Here is an 18,017-nt window from a genome sequence, read left to right as displayed (position 1 = left end):
AGGGAGACATAACTACAGAATCAGAGGAAATTCAAAAAATCATCAGATCCTACTACAAAAGCCTATATTCAACAAAACTGGAAAATCTGGAGGAAATGGACAAGTTTCTAGACAGATACCAGGTACCAAAGTTAAATCAGGAACAAATAAACCATCTAAACAACCACATAACTCCTAAAGAAATAGAAGCAGTTATCAAAAGTCTCCCAACCAAAAAGAGCCCAGGACCAGATAGATTTAGTGCAGAATTCTATCAGACCTTCATAGCAGAACTCATACCAAACTATTTCACAAAAGAGAAACAGACGGAGCACTACCAAATTCCTTCTATGAAGCCACAATTACTCTAATACCTAAACAACACAGAGGTCCAACAAAGAAAGAGAACTTCAGACCAATTTCCCTTATGAATATCGACGCAAAAATACTCAATAAAATTCTTGCAAACCGAATCCAGGAGCACATCAAAACAATCATCCACCATGATCAAGTAGGCTTCATCCCAGGGATGCAGGGATGGTTCAATATTTGCAAATCCATCAACTTAATCCACTATATAAACAAACTCAAAGATCAAAAACCATATGATCAATTGATATAATTCAACAACCATCCATGATAAAAGTCCTGGAAATATCAGGAATTCAAGGCCCATACCTAAACATAGTAAAAGCCATATATGGCAAACCAGTAGCTAACATCAAACTAAACGAAGAGAAACTTCAAGCAATTCCATTAAAATCAGATCAAAGGGGTTCAAATTGGAAGGGAAGAAGTCAAAATATCACTATTTGCAGATGATATAATATGTACTTAAGTGACCCCAAAAGTTCCACCAGAGAACTACTAAACCTGGTAAACAACTTCAGCAAAGTGACTGGGTATGAAATTAACTTAAACAAATCAGTAGCCTTCCTCTTTTCGAAGGATAAAAAGGCTGAGAAAGAAATTAAAGAAATGACACCCTTCACAATAGTCCCAAATAACATAAGATACTTCAGTGTGACTCTAACCAAACAAGTGAAATATCTGTATGACAAGAACTTCAAGTCTTTGAAGAAAGAAATCAAAGATGATCTCAGAAGATGGACAGATCTTTCATGCTCATGGGTTGGCAGGATTAATATAGTAAAAATGGTCATTTTGCCAAAAGCAATCTACGGATTCAATGCAATCCCCATCAAAATTCCTACTCAATTTTTCATAGAGTTAGAAAGAGAAATTTGCAAACTCATTTTGAATAAAAAAAACCAAGGATAGCAAAAATTATACTCAATAATAAAAGAACTTCAGGGAGAATCACCATCCCTGACCTCAGACAGTATTACAGAGTGATAGTCATAAAAACAGTATGGTATTGGTGCAGAGATAGGCAGATAGACCAGTGGAACAGAATTGAAGAACCAGAAATGAACCCACACATCTACGGTCACTTGATTTTTGACAAAGGAGCCAAAACCATTCAATGGAAAAAAGAGAGCATTTTCAACAAATAGTGCTGGTTCAACTGGAGGTCAACATGTAGAAGAATGCAGATTGATCCATGCTTATCACCCTGTACAAAGCTTAAGTCCAAGTGGATCAAGGACCTCCACATCAAACCAGATACACTCAAACTAATAGAAGAAAAAGTGGGGAAGAAACTCAAACACATGGGCACTGGAGAAAATTTCCTGAACAAACACCAACGGCTTATGCTCTAAGATCAAGAATCGACAAATGGGATCTCATAAAACTGCAAAACTTCTGTAAGGCAAAGGACCCTGTCATTAGGACAAAACGGCAGCCAACAGATTGGGAAAAGATCTTTACCAGTCTTACATCTGATGTAAGGCTAATATCCAAAATATACAAAGAACTCAAGAAGTTAACTCCAGAGAATCAAATAACCCTATTGAAAAATGGCGTACAGAGCTAAACAAAACATTTTCAGCTGAGGAATATTGAATGGCCATGAAGCACCTAAAGAAATGTTCAACTTCCTTAGTCATTAGGACAATGCAAATCAAAACAACCCTGAGATTCCACCTCACACCCGTCAGAATGGCTAAGATAAAAAAAAAAAAAAACTCAGGTGACAGCAGATGCTGGCAAGGATGTGGAGAAAGAGAAACACTCCTCCATTGTTGCTGGGATTGCAGACTGGTACAACCACTCTGGAAATCAGTCTGGAGGTTCCTCAGAAAATTGGACATTCCATTACCTGAGGACCCATCTATACCTCTCCTGGGCATATACCCAAAAGATGCTCCAACATATAACAAAGACACATGCTCCATTATGTTCATAGCAGCCTTATTTATAATAGCCAAAACCTGGAAAGGATTCAGATACCCTTCAACAGAGAAATGGGTTCGAAAAAATGTGGTACATCTACACAATGGAATACTACTCAGCTATCAAAAACAATGACTTCATGAAATTCATAGGCAAATGGAATGAATTAGAAAATATCATCCTGAGTGAGGTAACAGAATCACAGAAAAACATGGTATGAACTCATTGATAAGTGGATATTAGCCAAAAAGCTCAAATTACCCAAGATGCAATACTCAGACCACAGGAAGCTCAAGAAGAAGGATGACCAAAATGCAGATATTTCCACTCCTTCTTTAAAAGGGGAACAAAAATAAACATAGGAGTGGATATGGAGGCAAAGTTTAGAGCAGAGACAGAAGGAACAGTCATTCATAGCTTGCCCCACATGTGGTTCATATATATACAGCCACCAAAAGTAGGTAAGATTGATGAAGCTAAAAAGTGTATGCTGAAAGGGACTGGATTTAGATCTCTCCTGAGAGACATAACCAGAGCATGTCCAATACAGAGGTCAATGCTAGCAGCAAACCAGTGAACTGAGAACAGGACCCACTTGGGGGGAATTAGAGGATGTATTGAAAAAGCTGAAGGGGCTTGCAACCCCATAAGAACAACAATGCCAACCAACCAGAGCTTCCAGGGACTAAGCCACTACCCAAAGACTATACATGGACTGAGCCAGGGCTCCAACTGCATATGTAGCATAGAATAGCCTTTTTGGGGCACCAGTGGAAGGGGAAGTCCTTGGTACTACCAAGATTGGACCCCAGTGCAGGGGAATGTTGGGTGGAGGGGCGCTGAGGGAGGGTAGATGGCAGGGAACACACTTATGGGGCAGGGGAAGGGAATAGGGGACATATGGACAGAAAACCTGGAAAGGGAATAACATTTGAAATGTAAATAAATATATCCAATAAAAAATGTAAATTTTAAAAATCCAATTTAAAAAAAAAGAAAGAAAAGAAATGGCGTCTTTTTTCCATTGGATGGTTTTAGCTCCTTTGTCAAAGATCAAGTGACCATAGGTGTGCGGGTTCATTTCTGGGTCTTCAATTCTATTCCACTGATCTACCTGTCTCTCTCTGTGCCAATACCATATAGTTTTTTTAATCACTATTGCTCTGTAATACAGCTTGAGGTCAGGGATGGTGATTTCCCCCAGGAGTTCTTTTATTGTTGAGGATAGTTTTTGCTGTCCTGAGGTTTTGTTATTCCAAATGTTTTGGCAAATTGGCCTTTCTAACTCTTTGAAGAATTGAGTTGGAATTTTGATGGGGATTGTATTGAATCTGTAGATTGCTTTTGGCAAAATGGCCATTTTTACTATATTAATCCTGTCAACCCATGAGCATGAAAGATCTGTCCATCTTCTGAGATCATCTTTGATTTCTTTCTTCAGAGACTTGAAGTTCTTGTCACACAGATCTTTCACTTGCTTGGTTAGAGTCACACCAAGATATTTTATATTATTTGGGACTATTGTGAAGGGTGTCATTTCCCTAATTTCTCACTCAGCCTGTTCATTCTTTGAGTAAAGGAAGGCTACTGATTTGTTTGAATTAATTTTATACCCAGCCACTTTGCTGAAGTTGTTTATCAGGTTTAGGGGTTCTCTGGTGGAATTTTGGGGTCACATAAGAATATATATTATATACATATATTATGTATATATGTATATAATATATATGTATATATATTCTGATATTACTTTGGATCCCCAAAATTGTTTGCACGAGAGAGTCCACATGTAAGATACTGAGGAATGCCCCCATTGGTTCTGATTGGTAAATAAAGATGCTGGCAGCCAATGACTGAACAGAGCAGACAGGTGGGACTTTAGGGTTTCCAGGCTTGGGACCTGGAGGAAGAGAAAGGAGGAGAGATCTGCCATGCCAGGAGAGTGTGGAGGAGAGGAGAGACACCATGCCTGACCAGAGTCCAGTACAAAGACGCTTGGCTAAATGGGAAGGAGCCGGGAGAAAGGGGCCCAGAGCCTGACCAAGTTGTTTGCCAAATAATAGAGGAACTTGGCTTCTCGCTTTCTGAAGTACCAGAAAGGTTGCTCGTATAATAGACCTGATTTACCCGCTTTTTAAATTCAAGATCTTCCCTTCTCACTATTCTCTTGGCTACCCAGCCAGCTTCTCATGTACCTCTGAGTGAACTGCTCTATTACCCAGTCTTAAAGACAGAAGCCTGTACCTTCTTGGTGGTTAGTTCCTGCCACAGAATTTCCTCCTTAGGGTTCAGGTTCCTTCTTTCCTATGATGCCTCTCTGCTACCTAAAAGTCGTGCAGTCAAGAATTCACCCTTCTCCTTGGCCTAAGTCTGAAATGCCCTTGGAATAGGAAGAAGAGTGGAGTGGAGGAGAGGGGAGGGAACTGAAGTGGGTGGGGTTGAGTGGAGGGAACAGGGGTCAAGTGGGTTGGGGTAGAAGGAAAGAAACTAGGCACTGGAAATAAGTGGTGTGTTTTGTGTGCATGTGTGTATGCGTGTGCGTAAGTAGGTAGCTATATGACTAAGGCAGAGACCCCCTATGCTGGAATTATTCCAGATTCTTCTGTTGTGACTGAATATTATTCCACTCGCAACATACGCAACATAGTTGTCTCCTCCACCCATTTCCCTCCCCGTCTTCTCCTCCTCCTCTGTCTCCTCCATCTCCTCCCCCACCTCCTCCTCCTCTTCCTCCATCTCCTCTTCCTTCATCTCCTCCTCCATCTCCTCCTCTATCTCCTCCTCCATCTCCTCCTCCATCTCCTCCTCCATCTCCTCCTCTATCTCCTCCTCCATCTCCTCCTCCATCTCCTCCTCCTCCTCCATCTCCTCCTCCATCTCCTCCTCCATCTCCTCCATCTCCTCCTCCATCTATCCTCCATCTCCTCCTCCATCTCCTCCTCCATCTCCTCCTCCATCTCCTCCTCCATCTCCTCCTCCCCCATCTCCTCCTCCTCCATCTCCTCCTCCTCCATCTCCTCCTCCATCTCCTCCTCCATCTCCTCCTCCATCTCCTCCTCCTCCATCTCCTCCTCCATCTCCTCCTCCATCTCCTCCTCCATCTCCTCCTCCTCCATCTCCTCCTCCATCTCCTCCTCCTCCATCTCCTCCTCCATCTCCTCCTCCTCCTCCATCTCCTCCTCCATCTCCTCCTCCTCCATCTTCTCCTCCATCTCCTCCTCCATCTCCTCCTCCTCCTCCACCTCCTCCTCCACCTCCTCCTCCATCTCCTCCTCCATCTCCTCCTCCTCCATCTCCTCCTCCTCCATCTCCTCCTCCATCTCCTCCTCCTCCATCTCCTCCTCCATCTCCTCCTCCATCTCCTCCTCCATCTCCTCCTCCATCTCCTCCTCCATCTCCTCCTCCATCTCCTCCTCCATCTCCTCCTCCTCCATCTCCTCCTCCATCTCCTCCTCCTCCATCTCCTCCTCCATCTCCTCCTCCATCTCCTCCTCCTCCATCTCCTCCTCCATCTCCTCCTCCATCTCCTCCTCCATCTCCTCCTCCATCTCCTCCTCCATCTCCTCCTCCATCTCCTCCTCCTCCATCTCCTCCTCCATCTCCTCCTCCATCTCCTCCTCCATCTCCTCCTCCATCTCCTCCATTTCCTCACAGTCATCCTCCATCTCCTCTACCATGTACATGGTTCTAAAAATTCAAACTCAGATCCTTATGCTTTACCCACTGAGCCATTGTACAAACCCATGTTACCTTTTATAATGCATTCTGCCTAATGGAGTCTGTCTTCTGACTGGAATATTTCTACCAGAGCAATTGGAATAAAAATAAAATATGAATCTATGTAACTTGGGTGTTTCTAAAAACTACAATTTTAAAATAGAGAAGAAAGAATGCAAGACCTGGAGGATAGGGCAGAGAACCATGAAATGCTGACACATGATATTTGGAGCTCTAAAGAACTCACTGAGGATGTGGTCCTTGCTCAAGACCAACCAGCACCATCACAGACAGGGAGGAGCTCAATAGCTCTCCACCCCTTCCCTGTCAGTTTTTCTCAGAGATTTTCCATAGAACACTACACACCCAGGGGCAGTGCTGAGACAAGTTCTCGCTTTTAGAAATTGAAGTGAGTTCCACCCCTCACACCTTCCCCAACTCCTCTTCAAATTCGTAACCTCAGAGACACACATACATGTATCAATGAACCAAGTAAAGAGGAATCCACAGAGTGAGGTGGAGTCTTCACTAGCTGTACAAGTATATATCTGAAGGAGTATTAGTATCCTAAATGCATAAAGAATTTTAAAAAGAGTCAAGAAAGCAAATGATCCAATTTGAAAATGGCTTATGGTTGAAAATGGCCTATGGATATGAACATAGAATTCTCAAAAAGAGAAATAAAAATGGCTAAGAAGTAGTTCTAAAAAATTAATCACCCCTAGCTTTAGGGAATACAAATCAGAACAACAGAAAAACTTCATCTTACCTCTGTCTGTTGAAAACAGACAGCCAATCTTGGAGGAGATTAGGAAAAGGGGACCTCCACCTAGTGGAGCCCCTCTATAATCAGTGTGCAGAATTCTCCAAAAGCTAAAAGTGAATCTTACGTATGATGCATTGAAGTTGAAATTTTTGGTTTCTTTGGAAAGTCAGTTGTGTCTGATGGTGTTTTGCTGGGACAAACATGTGAAAGAGTGTTTTCCTGAAGCAGACACCGGTGAAAGGATGTTATGCTAAAGCAAGTGCATGAAAGGACAAGTGATGAAGGATTATTAGCTAAAGACATTCATGCATTGGTTCACCTTCCATGTGTTGTTGAGGGTCCGTTTGTCATGACTCCATAGAGAGAAACACCCCCAAAACTTCCTGGTGATGTGCCTGCAGCTTCTCGCCACTTCTGTGGACTCAGGCCAATTGACGGTGATGTCAGCTGATTCAGACTCACGTGGCGTTTTGCCAAGACAGACTCTCGTGCTGAAGTAAGACACATGATGAGGCAAGACCTGTAGAGGACGTGTGGTGTTTGAAGGGAGTATAAATGGGACTTAACTAACCGAGAGAGGGGCTTTCTTGTAGAGATAGCTTTACAACACTTCTTGGTCTCTCATCTTCGCTGATCTTTGCTTAATAAAGAGGCACAGCCAAGAATTCCTGGAATCCCTGGTGGTCCTGGTTCCTCCTGCTGACTCTGCTCTTTTGGCTGAGGTCTGGCTGTTCCTCCTAGGTCATGCCACTTATGTGAATTGAGCTGCTGATTTCCTGACAAAGCAGATGGTATTTGCTCCAATGAAAAATTTCTAAACAGGTCCACTTCCCCCATATCCTAATAACTTTTCTTTTCAGCTACCTCTGGTGGGTGGTTGGCTAGAAGGGAGGTTAAAACTTTTAAGAACCTATATTAAAAGTAGGTTTTGGAAAAATTAAGGTTACAACCCATCTATACCACTCCCTGTTATCTGTCCAAAGGACTCATCCTACTTCACAGTTACACACTCAGCCATGTGCATTGCTCTATTCACAATAGAAGAAATGGAAACAAGCTAATGTTTTTCAACAGATGAATGGATAAGGAAAATGTGGTACAAGGACACTATGAAATAACTATTCAGCTATAAAGAAGAATGAAATCATGAACTTGGCATGTAATTGGATGGAAATGGAAAATGTTACACTAACTGAAGCAATCCAGAGTAAACATGGGAAAGTCTAAAGGGATCATGGCAGGAAAAGTGGGAATTTGGAAATTGGTAGACTTAACTAGGCAGTGGGGAGGAAGCACAATACAGAGAGAGGGGGAGAGAGGGGTTAACTAAAGATGCTGGAAAAGCCAGAGGGAAGTGTAATGTTAGCTGTTTACTTAAAACACATATATAATGTCTAGATCTATGAGTGTGCGCTTTATTTTTTTTCTTTTTTTTCTTTTTTTTTTCGGAGCTGGGGACCAAACCCAGGGCCTTGCGCTCGCTAGGCAAGCGCTCTACCACTGAGCTAAATCCCCAACCCCGAGTGTGCGCTTTAAATGGAGTAATGTGACTTGGAGCATTGGTGCCTCCCAGAAGTGCCATAAATAATTTACCCAAATCCCCAGTGTCAGGCATTAGAAACATACATCTCTTCAAGTTGTCTTTCAGGGGAGCCCATGTTGCTTCAGTCATGACGTCTCATCCCAGCAGTAGTAACCCTAACTAGCATATCTACCAACTATGAACAACAGCAATGACCAACACAGCCAGATAAACCTAACTGTGCAATAGGGCACTTACATCTTGGATGCCACCAACAGCCATCTAATTGGACTTAAGCCCCATGCAGTAGGAGAGAATGCGCTAACCCAGCCAAGTACCTGTGACTGGAGAAATATAGGCCCTAGAGAAGAGCCTACTACTGCCATTTTTCTAAAACAATATACAATCTAGTTCCCTGGGGGGTTCATTTATTTTATTATTTTTTAAATATGTGTATGTTTGTGTTTGTGAGGATGGCTGCAGAGGCCAGAAGAGGCCAGATCCCCTGGAGTGAAAGTTTCAGACTGTGGTACCATGCAAGAACAGAAAGGGCCTTTACTTGCAGAAGTCTATCTCTGGCCTGTTTGCTTGATTCTTGTTTCTGTTTTCCTTTTATTGCTCTTATACTGGAGGCAGGTCTCACTGTGCATTTGGCCTTAGCCCCTGAGGGATGTTATTACAGCTCTGTGTTCAGCCTTCAATAGCTTACTCATTCTTAAATTATATTTTAGTGTTATTGTGCCTTCAGGGTTCATGCTGTGATGTGAGTAATATTTTGGGGTCAGGACTCAAGCTCTCACCAACAAGAGCCAAAAGTCCTTAGCTACCACACCCTCACACCATTATGCACCCAAGTTCCCTGAAACCCTGAGCTGGGAAAAACCTTCCCCCTTCAGTTGCTTTTGTCAGCTCAGGACTGTGAGAAAAGTCTCTAATACACATAGCTAGCATATTGTGTGTGCATGAAGATGTATGTGGTGACTGGAAGTTGATATCACAGGTATTCTTCCATTGCTCTCACCTTATTTTTTCATTTTGAGACAGGGTCTCACTCTGGAAACCTGGCTAGCCTAGAACTCACAGTGATCCACCTGTCTTAGCCTCCTAAGTGCTGGGAACCCTCTTTTCTCCTTTCTTAAGGCAGAATCTCTCACTGAACTCAGAGCTCATCCATAAGCCAGACCATCCAGCCAGTGAACCCCAGAGACCCTCTTGTCTCTGCCTCTCCAGCACTGGTGTGATAAACATGTGTTACAACCCCCAGCTTTTCACGTGGGTACAGGGGACCTCATGCTATGCAGCAGCCTCTGAAGCAACCAAGCTATCTCTCTGTTAGGATTCAAGAATCACTTAAGGAAGACTCCAGACTCAAATAGCATGCAAGTACAAAGAGTGTTTATTCTGCAGAAACAATCAGCATACCAGGGTCACCACTGCTTCAGAATGGCAACCACAGACAAAGACATTCAGGCCTCTTTTATAACAGAACTTGCTTATTAAACATACTTGCTTCTAAGATAACAGATATCTAAACCTAAAGTACATTCCAAGGGGTTGTAAAATCCATTAACCAAAGGGCATAAAGAAGGAACTAAAGATTTATACCACAGGTGCAAAAACAGAAGATAAAATATTGACTGGGTTTATCTATACAAAATTTCAAGGACAACTTAATTATGGTTTTTAATTCTCCATGAACCAATAAGTTAGTAACAAATGAATGTTTAGCCAGATAATTACTCCTAGTGGGTATGCATGTAGACATTCTCTGTTATAAACCTCTTATTCCATTTATGTGCAAACTTGTAGTGAGCATTTTACCATGGGAATCGTGATTCTGAAAGTCATACAGATGACTAGAACAAAGAGCAGAGACAGGCCTCCTTCCCTTTCCTTCCTGAGACTTCAATTTAGAGCCTTGCAATTCCTGAAGAGATAGAACAAAGGCTACTTTACCTAGCCTCCCGCTGTTTTACTATGAGGTGCTAAACCAGAGACTGCAGCTTCTAACCTCAGAGCAACTCAGGCAGATCCATTGTAGAAGCAAAGTACCTTACACTTATGATGGGTAGATGGTTTATTATTATATTGTTAGAGTTAGATAATCTAAGACCACATTAATGGGTGCTGGGATGCCTCATGTGGGCTGCATTCCTGCATCCTGAATGATTAACCACAGGATGGACTGTCCAGTACAGATGACCTATCCTGAGATAAGATATCTCCCATCCATGTGGCTATCTTTAAGCCATTCCTCTAGTGGGAAATTTTATTGTCTTGTTCCTGGACTTTGAGGTCTTCTACTGGAACAAATGGTTTATTTTTTTCTCCACTAGATTCTGAGTGGAGACAAAATGGGATAAAAAGGTCTCTTCATTCTCTAGTTTTGTTGCCATTATTTAGTGGTATCAATATTTTGAAATATGCTTCCCCTGACCAGGTCCAAGTGTGCTACTATTTATGTGTGTGTGTGTGTGTGTATGTGTGTGTGTGTGTGTCTGTGTGTGTGTGTGTCTGTGTCTGTGTGTGTCTGTGTGTGTGTGTGTCTGTGTGTGTGTCTGTGTGTGTGTGTCTGTGTGTGTGTCTGTCTGTCTGTGTGTGTGTCTGTGTGTGTGTGTGTCTGTGTGTGTGTGTCTGTGTGTGTGTGTCTGTGTGTGTGTGTCTGTGTGTCTGTGTCTGTGTGTGTGTGTCTGTGTGTGTGTCTGTGTGTGTGTGTCTGTGTGTGTGTGTCTGTGTCTGTGTGTGTGTCTGTGTGTGTGTGTGTCTGTGTGTGTGTCTGTGTGTGTCTGTGTCTGTGTCTGTGTGTGTGTCTGTGTGTGTGTCTGTGTGTGTGTGTGTGTGTGTGTGTGTACGCACACACGCACGCACAGGAATGAGAGAGGGGGAGGGGCTCTGGCAGGTCCAAACGTGGAGAACATGTCACCACCATATACCCTGGTCTTCCTTCTTACTTTTGTCTCCCTTATTTGGCCATTTCCTCATTCCTGAGACTGACTGCCAAGGCTGAACCACTAGACTCCCTTATAAATAGACAAAAACAGATATAAGGAAGCTGAAAGTTTTGCTCTTGAAGGAGGTCACCTGGTGTTTTCTTTCTGAGCTGTAGATTCTGGGGCCATGAGTGACAGGGTGACCAAATGACAGCCACACTCTCCTCAACCAGGTGTGTTCTTCATAGAACACCAGCAGATGCGGCTCAGATTCCTCCTTCTGTCTCAAAAGCTTAGGCTCTTAGGAATGGAAAGAATTTGCCACACAAGCAAGAAAAACCCAGGTTTAACTCCCAGAATCCACAAAAGAAATGGTAGCACGTACCTATAATTTCAGCACTGGGGAGTCAGAGACAGGAGCACCTCTGGGGCCTAATGGCCACCTGCCTAGTGAATCAATGAGCTCTGGGTTCGGTAAAAGATTGTCTGGAAATGCCTGGTGGCAAATGCTTTTAATCTCAGCCCAGAGGCAGGCGGATCTCTGAATTCAAGGCCAGCCTGGTCTATATACCAAGTTCCAGGATAACCAGTATTAAGGTCTTGAAGCAGAAGGAAGAGTACCCTGATGAACTGAAGCTGAGAGACACCACAAAGCTATACCTTGCAATAGGCTTCATGCAAGAGATTTATGGGATGGGTGGAGGATTATACAGAGGTTGCTCTGAAAGAGGGCAGAAGGGAAAAGGAGGATGGGCTGTGAAGGCAGTGGCTTCTCATAAAGGTGTATATAGTGCATGCATATAAAATATACAACTTCTGTGGGACAGTGGACCATGCCAGGAAACTTGGTAAGGTAGAGCAGATCAGAGAACCCAGAATTTGTGTACACACCTGAGCTGGTAGGTGTCTCCCTGCTCCCTACTGATTCCTGGCTGGGGACACATGCCATACTCCCCACAGCAGTCACACAGCCCAGAACAGCGGTCTCCATGCCAATGAGGTGCCTCGAGGCCCCGAGTAAACCCTCAGTTCACTCAACAATTCTCTCTTCCTGGCCATTCCTCCCTGCAAAGGTGTTTAATCTCTGGTCCACCCTGAGAAGTGGGTATGCATCCATTTTCCACAATGAACAGTCAATAAACAGTATGGATAAACATGGACTGTCTCTTTCATCAAAAATCACTGTGTGGAGCACGGAGAAGACCTTTGCCTATAGAGCTACAGCCTACGTCTCCCTTAGAAGGCTTCTCTGACAACTTCCAGACAACCACTGCTACCTTTACCAATAAGCTAAGAGGGAGCTCATCATTTCCCCACCCCCAGGTTTGTTGCAGTCCTCAGCTCACAGGCCCCCATCAGTCCTGACCTTGTTGTGGACCCATAGACCCCAACTCTTCTGTGTGACACCCCAACGGTGACTGGGTACCCGAGAGTCAGGAAACCCCAACTTCTGCATCTCCCATCCTACGTTACATTCTCCCACCCCCTGCACAGTGCTCAGCACTTCCCTAAAGCCCAGCACCCAATGGTGGCAGCATGGGACAAGTGCAGTCAAGTGCCCCGTGTTTCGCCTTCCCAGCAGCCGTGCCCAGCACCTCATTGGCAGGGCAGAATGCAGACCCACAACTTTTGGCAGCTGGTGATGCCATAGGTGCTGTCACTGCATTACTGAAAGTGGGTTGGAGAGAGGGGACTGTGCCAGGAAACTTGGCATGGTCCAGTGAGTTCAGAAACCCTGGCATCCTCATATCAGAAGAAAGTAGGTGTTTTACCTGCTCCAGACCAGGTTCCTGTCCTATAACAAATGATCACGACATCCCATGGAGAGGACCATCACGATCAGTCATGTAGGGGCAGCACCTGAAGCCCCTCCACATGCAGATGAGGCGTCCTTAACATCTCAGACCAACCCAATAGAAAGCATCTGCTTTTAGACCCCAACCCACCTCAGAATAAATATAAAACCCTGTCCACAAGGAATAAAGCATGAGCGTTATTTCAGCAAAGGTCGCCCGAGAGCATGCATCATATAGACCTGTAACACTTTGGGAAAGAGGATTCTCTCCCAAAGCTTTCCCACTGGAAACTGCTCAAGCATGCATCAGTCCCTTCCTTTTCTGTAACCCTGGTCTTGGCTTCTAGCTGCCTCACTGCATGAACTCTGGAGCAGCAGTGGTTCCAGCTTGCCTAGGTCCTATGCACCCTGCTGGCTAGCTGAGCCCCACCCCTAGTGCCCCATGCCCCATGCCCCATGCTGGGTACACTGAGGAAGATCAACTTCTCTTCGAAGAGAGCCAAAGCCCCCCAGATCTCTGCAGACACTGTTTCATACACAGACCAGCAGGGGGAGTTAGGTTTTCCAACATTTTCTCTCTTACTTATTATAAAAGGCAAGGAGATATTTAGGCGAAACTGATGAGGCTGTGCTCTTTAGAGTGCTTCCTGATGTCCGGAGCACCCACATTGTGGGGGCACTGTTGATCCTCAGGCTAGCAGTTGGTAATCTTATTACAATAGCTGATTAATTGTTTGATTAGTGATTTTTGTAATTTGTTATTGGAGAAAAGTAGGGAAGAAATTGATAAAGCAGAGAGCCATTAGTTAAAGAAAGAAAATAATGATGGAGATCGGGAAGGGCAATATTCACTTACATAAGGGGTTCTCAAAGACCCAGAGGCTGGAGGCATTGAGCTGTCCCTTATGATTTTGGAGTTCTGAAGTCATTGGATTTTGTTTTTTATTATACCCAAATGGTTGACAGAGAAGCAGCTTTCCTCTTGGAGGAAAGGACAAAGACTACCTGTTTCAGCTGACAGAACATCCATTCCTGGTTGGTTGTGAAGTACCACAACAGTCAAGGGGTCGTTTGTCCTGGAAGGCTAAATATGGTTTGGAACAGCCATTGGAAGTCCAGGATGACCTGGGAAAAAGATTGATGATACAAAATCAGGGATGTAGTAAGTCCATATTTTCCAGTGGTGACACCCACAGTTATTCCTGTAACAGACAGAATCACCTTTTATTATGTTGGTCAGCAATTAAGTCCACAAATGGAGTCAGTAGGAGCTCTTCTTCTATCACCCCAACATGGGGAAGAGAAATACAAGTGCACAAACTCTTGACCAACTAACAGGTAGATTATGACAGACTTGAGTACCACAAAGAATTGAGATGTTGTGGATGGTAGACACTGGGTATAGATGGGTTGTTGAGGATTAAGGGATTTTTGCAGTCTAAGAAATTTAACACTACTACAAACTGTGTCCTAGATGCCTTAAAGCAGTTTACCGTGCCAAAGAGGGTGATATGAGAAAGGAAGGGAATTGTGACAACACAACACGCAGTTGGTGATTGGTGAGGTAAGGATATTTTCAAGGTTATGGGAGAAGCCATAAGTGGCAGTTATGAGCTAGTACCAGGGGGAACAACAGCCAACAATCCTCAAAGTGGCCAGGTTAGTTGATATTGAGGAGCCATTAGGCCGATGTCGGAGTCTGAAGCAGGAAATGAAACGACAGGTTTGTATTATTAGGAGAGGAGATGTTAAAGAAGTTATGACCTTGGGGAAATGTTGACTCACCTTCTCTACCTCCCCTGCCTCCAGGGGTTTAGTTGGGGACATATTTTCTCTTGGTTCTAATCATGCTTACCTGATGCCAGGTATCGAGCAAACAGTAGAGGTTAGCAACCAAGCTTCTTTCCTACCTAGGACCCCATGGGTCCAGGATATAGTAGTAAAGGGCTACATTTTGTCCATAATGGAGAGAATCGCAACAAGCATGCATAACTGACAAATGGCATTGGCAAGACCAGCATGGGCAGCCTCCAGATCTGTCTGGCCACTCTTTACAATTGTCTGGTCATAGCGGACATTGTCAAAAAAATTATTAAAGGAAGGAGGAGGGGTGGAGAAGTGTGATGGGAAATCTAATTGGCTCCTGACAGCCTGCTATGGAACAATTTCATAACCGTATATGGCAGGACTGTTTGTTGCAAGTGAACATTTCTTGAACCTCAAATCTCCATATATAAGACTTACTCGGGGCAGAAACAGACAAGAGGATTAGGAGGAAAAGTCTAAGTCCTATCCATTAGAGTCCAGCATAGCTGCCAGGGTGAAACCTTGTTCTTCTGGAACTAGGGACAAGGTGGTCGACCTTGGTGTTCTGTGAAACTTAAGGGAACAGGACCCTGTTGGCGTTGATGTACAGAAAGGGAAGTTATCTTCAAACAGAGGAGTAAAGGGCTTGAGATGGGATAGTTGAATCCAATGAGGGAGACACTCAGGCTTAGCAGCTATGTGGTTTTGTAAGTCTTATATATGGAGATTTGAGGTTCAAGAAATGTTCACTTGCAACAAACAGTCCTGCCATATACGGTTATGAAATTGTTCCATAGCAGGCTGTCAGGAGCCAATTAGATTTCCCATCACACAAAATTAACATGGGAGGTCCCTGGCCTTTAGGGAAAGTGATAAAGGCTGTTGGTCCAGAGGAAAGAGAGAGAAACTGGGCATAAACAGGAGTTGGCTATGGTAGGTAGTGGTCAGAAAAGTTCCATAGGAGGGAACAGAGATGACAGTAACAGAGTGAGTAGGTAATCAGGGAGAGGCAAGGGTTTGGGTCAAATGGATCAGAGCCAATCATCTACATAAGAGGTCACTTGGGGAGAGCACATAGCCTGAAAAGGACCACAGTAGAAGGAGCTTTACCCAATTGAGATGAAGTGATAGTTGGACAAGGGTGTTTCTTTTTTTTTAATTTATTTAATACTTAATAATAATTCTTTGGTTTCCGGGCAAACATTCCCCTCCCCCCTCCCCTTCCTTATGGGTGTTCCCCTCTCAACCCTCCCCCCATTGCCGCCCTCCCCCCAACAGTCTAGTTCACTGGGGGTTCATTCTTAGCAGGACCCAGGGCTTCCCCTTCCACTGGTGCTCTTACTAGGATATTCATTGCTACCTATGAGGTCAGAGTCCAGGGTCAGTCCATATATAGTCTTTAGGTAGTGGCTTAGTCCCTGGAAGCTCTGGTTGCTTGGCATTGTTGTACATATGGGGTCTCGAGCCCCTTCAAGCTCTTCCAGTTCTTTCTCTGATTCCTTCAACGGGGTCCTATTCTCAGTTCAGTGGTTTGCTGCTGGCATTCGCCTCTGTATTTGCTGTATTCTGGCTGTGTCTCTCTGGAGCGATCTACATCCGGCTCCTGTCGGTCTGCACTTCTTTGCTTCATCCATCTTGTCTAATTGGGTGGCTGTATATGTATGGGCCACATGTGGGGCAGGCTCTGAATGGGTGTTCCTTCAGTCTCTGTTTTAATCTTTGCCTCTCTCTTCCCTGCCAAGGGTATTCTTGTTCCCCTTTTAAAGAAGGAGTGAACCATTCACATTTTGATCATCCGTCTTGAGTTTCATTTGTTCTAGGCATCTAGGGTAATTCAAGCATTTGGGCTAATAGCCACTTATCAGTGAGTGCATACCATGTATGTCTTTCTGTGATTGGGTTAGCTCACTCAGGATGATATTTTCCAGTTCCAACCATTTGCCTACGAATTTCATAAAGCCGTTGTTTTTGATAGCTGAGTAATATTCCATTGTGTAGATGTACCACATTTTCTGTATCCATTCCTCTGTTGAAGGGCATCTGGGTTCTTTCCAGCTTCTGGCTATTATAAATAAGGCTGCGATGAACATAGTGAAGCACTTGACTTTTTTATATGTTGGGGCATCTTTTGGGTATATGCCCAAGAGAGGTATAGCTGGATCCTCAGGCAGTTCAATGTCCAATTTTCTGAGGAACCTCCAGACTGATTTCCAGAATGGTTGTACCAGTTTGCAATCCCACCAACAATGGAGGAGTGTTCCTCTTTCTCCACATCCTCGCCAGCATCTGCTGTCACCTGAGTTTTTGATCTTAGCCATTCTCACTGGTGTGAGGTGAAATCTCAGGGTTGTTTTGATTTGCATTTCCCTTATGACTAAAGATGTTGAACATTTCTTTAGGTGTTTCTCAGCCATTCGGCATTCCTCAGCAGTGAATTCTTTGTTTAGCTCTGAACCCCATTTTTTAATAGGGTTTTTGTCTCCCTGCGGTCTAACTTCTTGAGTTCTTTGTATATTTTGGATATAAGGCCTCTATCTGTTGTAGGATTGGTAAAGATCTTTTCCCAATCTGTTGGTTGCCGATTTGTCCTAACCACAGTGTCCTTTGCCTTACAGAAGCTTTGCAGTTTTATGAGATCCCATTTGTCGATTCTTGATCTTAGAGCATAAGCCATTGGTGTTTTGTTCAGGAAATTTTTTCCAGTGCCCATGTGTTCCAGATGCTTCCCTAGTTTTTCTTCTATTAGTTTGAGTGTATCAGGTTTGATGTGGAGGTCCTTGATCCACTTGGACTTAAGCTTTGTACAGGGTGATAAGCATGGATCAATCTGCATTCTTCTACATGTTGACCTCCAGTTCAGCACCATTTGCTGAAAATGCTATCTTTTTTCCATTTGATGGTTTTGGCTCCTTTGTCAAAAATCAAGTGCCCATAGGTGTGTGGGTTCATTTCTGGGTCTTCAATTCTATTCCATTGGTCTATCTGTCTGTCTCTGTACCAATACCATGCAGTTTTTATCACTATTGCTCTGTAATACTGCTTGATTTCAGGGATAGTGATCCCCCTGAAGTCCTTTTATTGTTGAGGATAGTTTTAGCTATCCTGGGTTTTTTGCTATTCCAGATGAATTTGCAAATTGTTCTGTCTAACTCTTTGAAGAATTGGATTGGTATTTTGATGGGGATTGCATTGAATCTGTAGATA

The sequence above is a fragment of the Rattus norvegicus genome, chromosome 9 (genome assembly GCF_021556685.1).
Source record: "Rattus norvegicus strain SHRSP/BbbUtx chromosome 9, alternate assembly SHRSP_T2T, whole genome shotgun sequence".
In the NCBI taxonomy this organism is placed as follows: domain Eukaryota; kingdom Metazoa; phylum Chordata; class Mammalia; order Rodentia; family Muridae; genus Rattus; species Rattus norvegicus.
Note: the sequence above shows the minus strand (reverse complement) of the source record.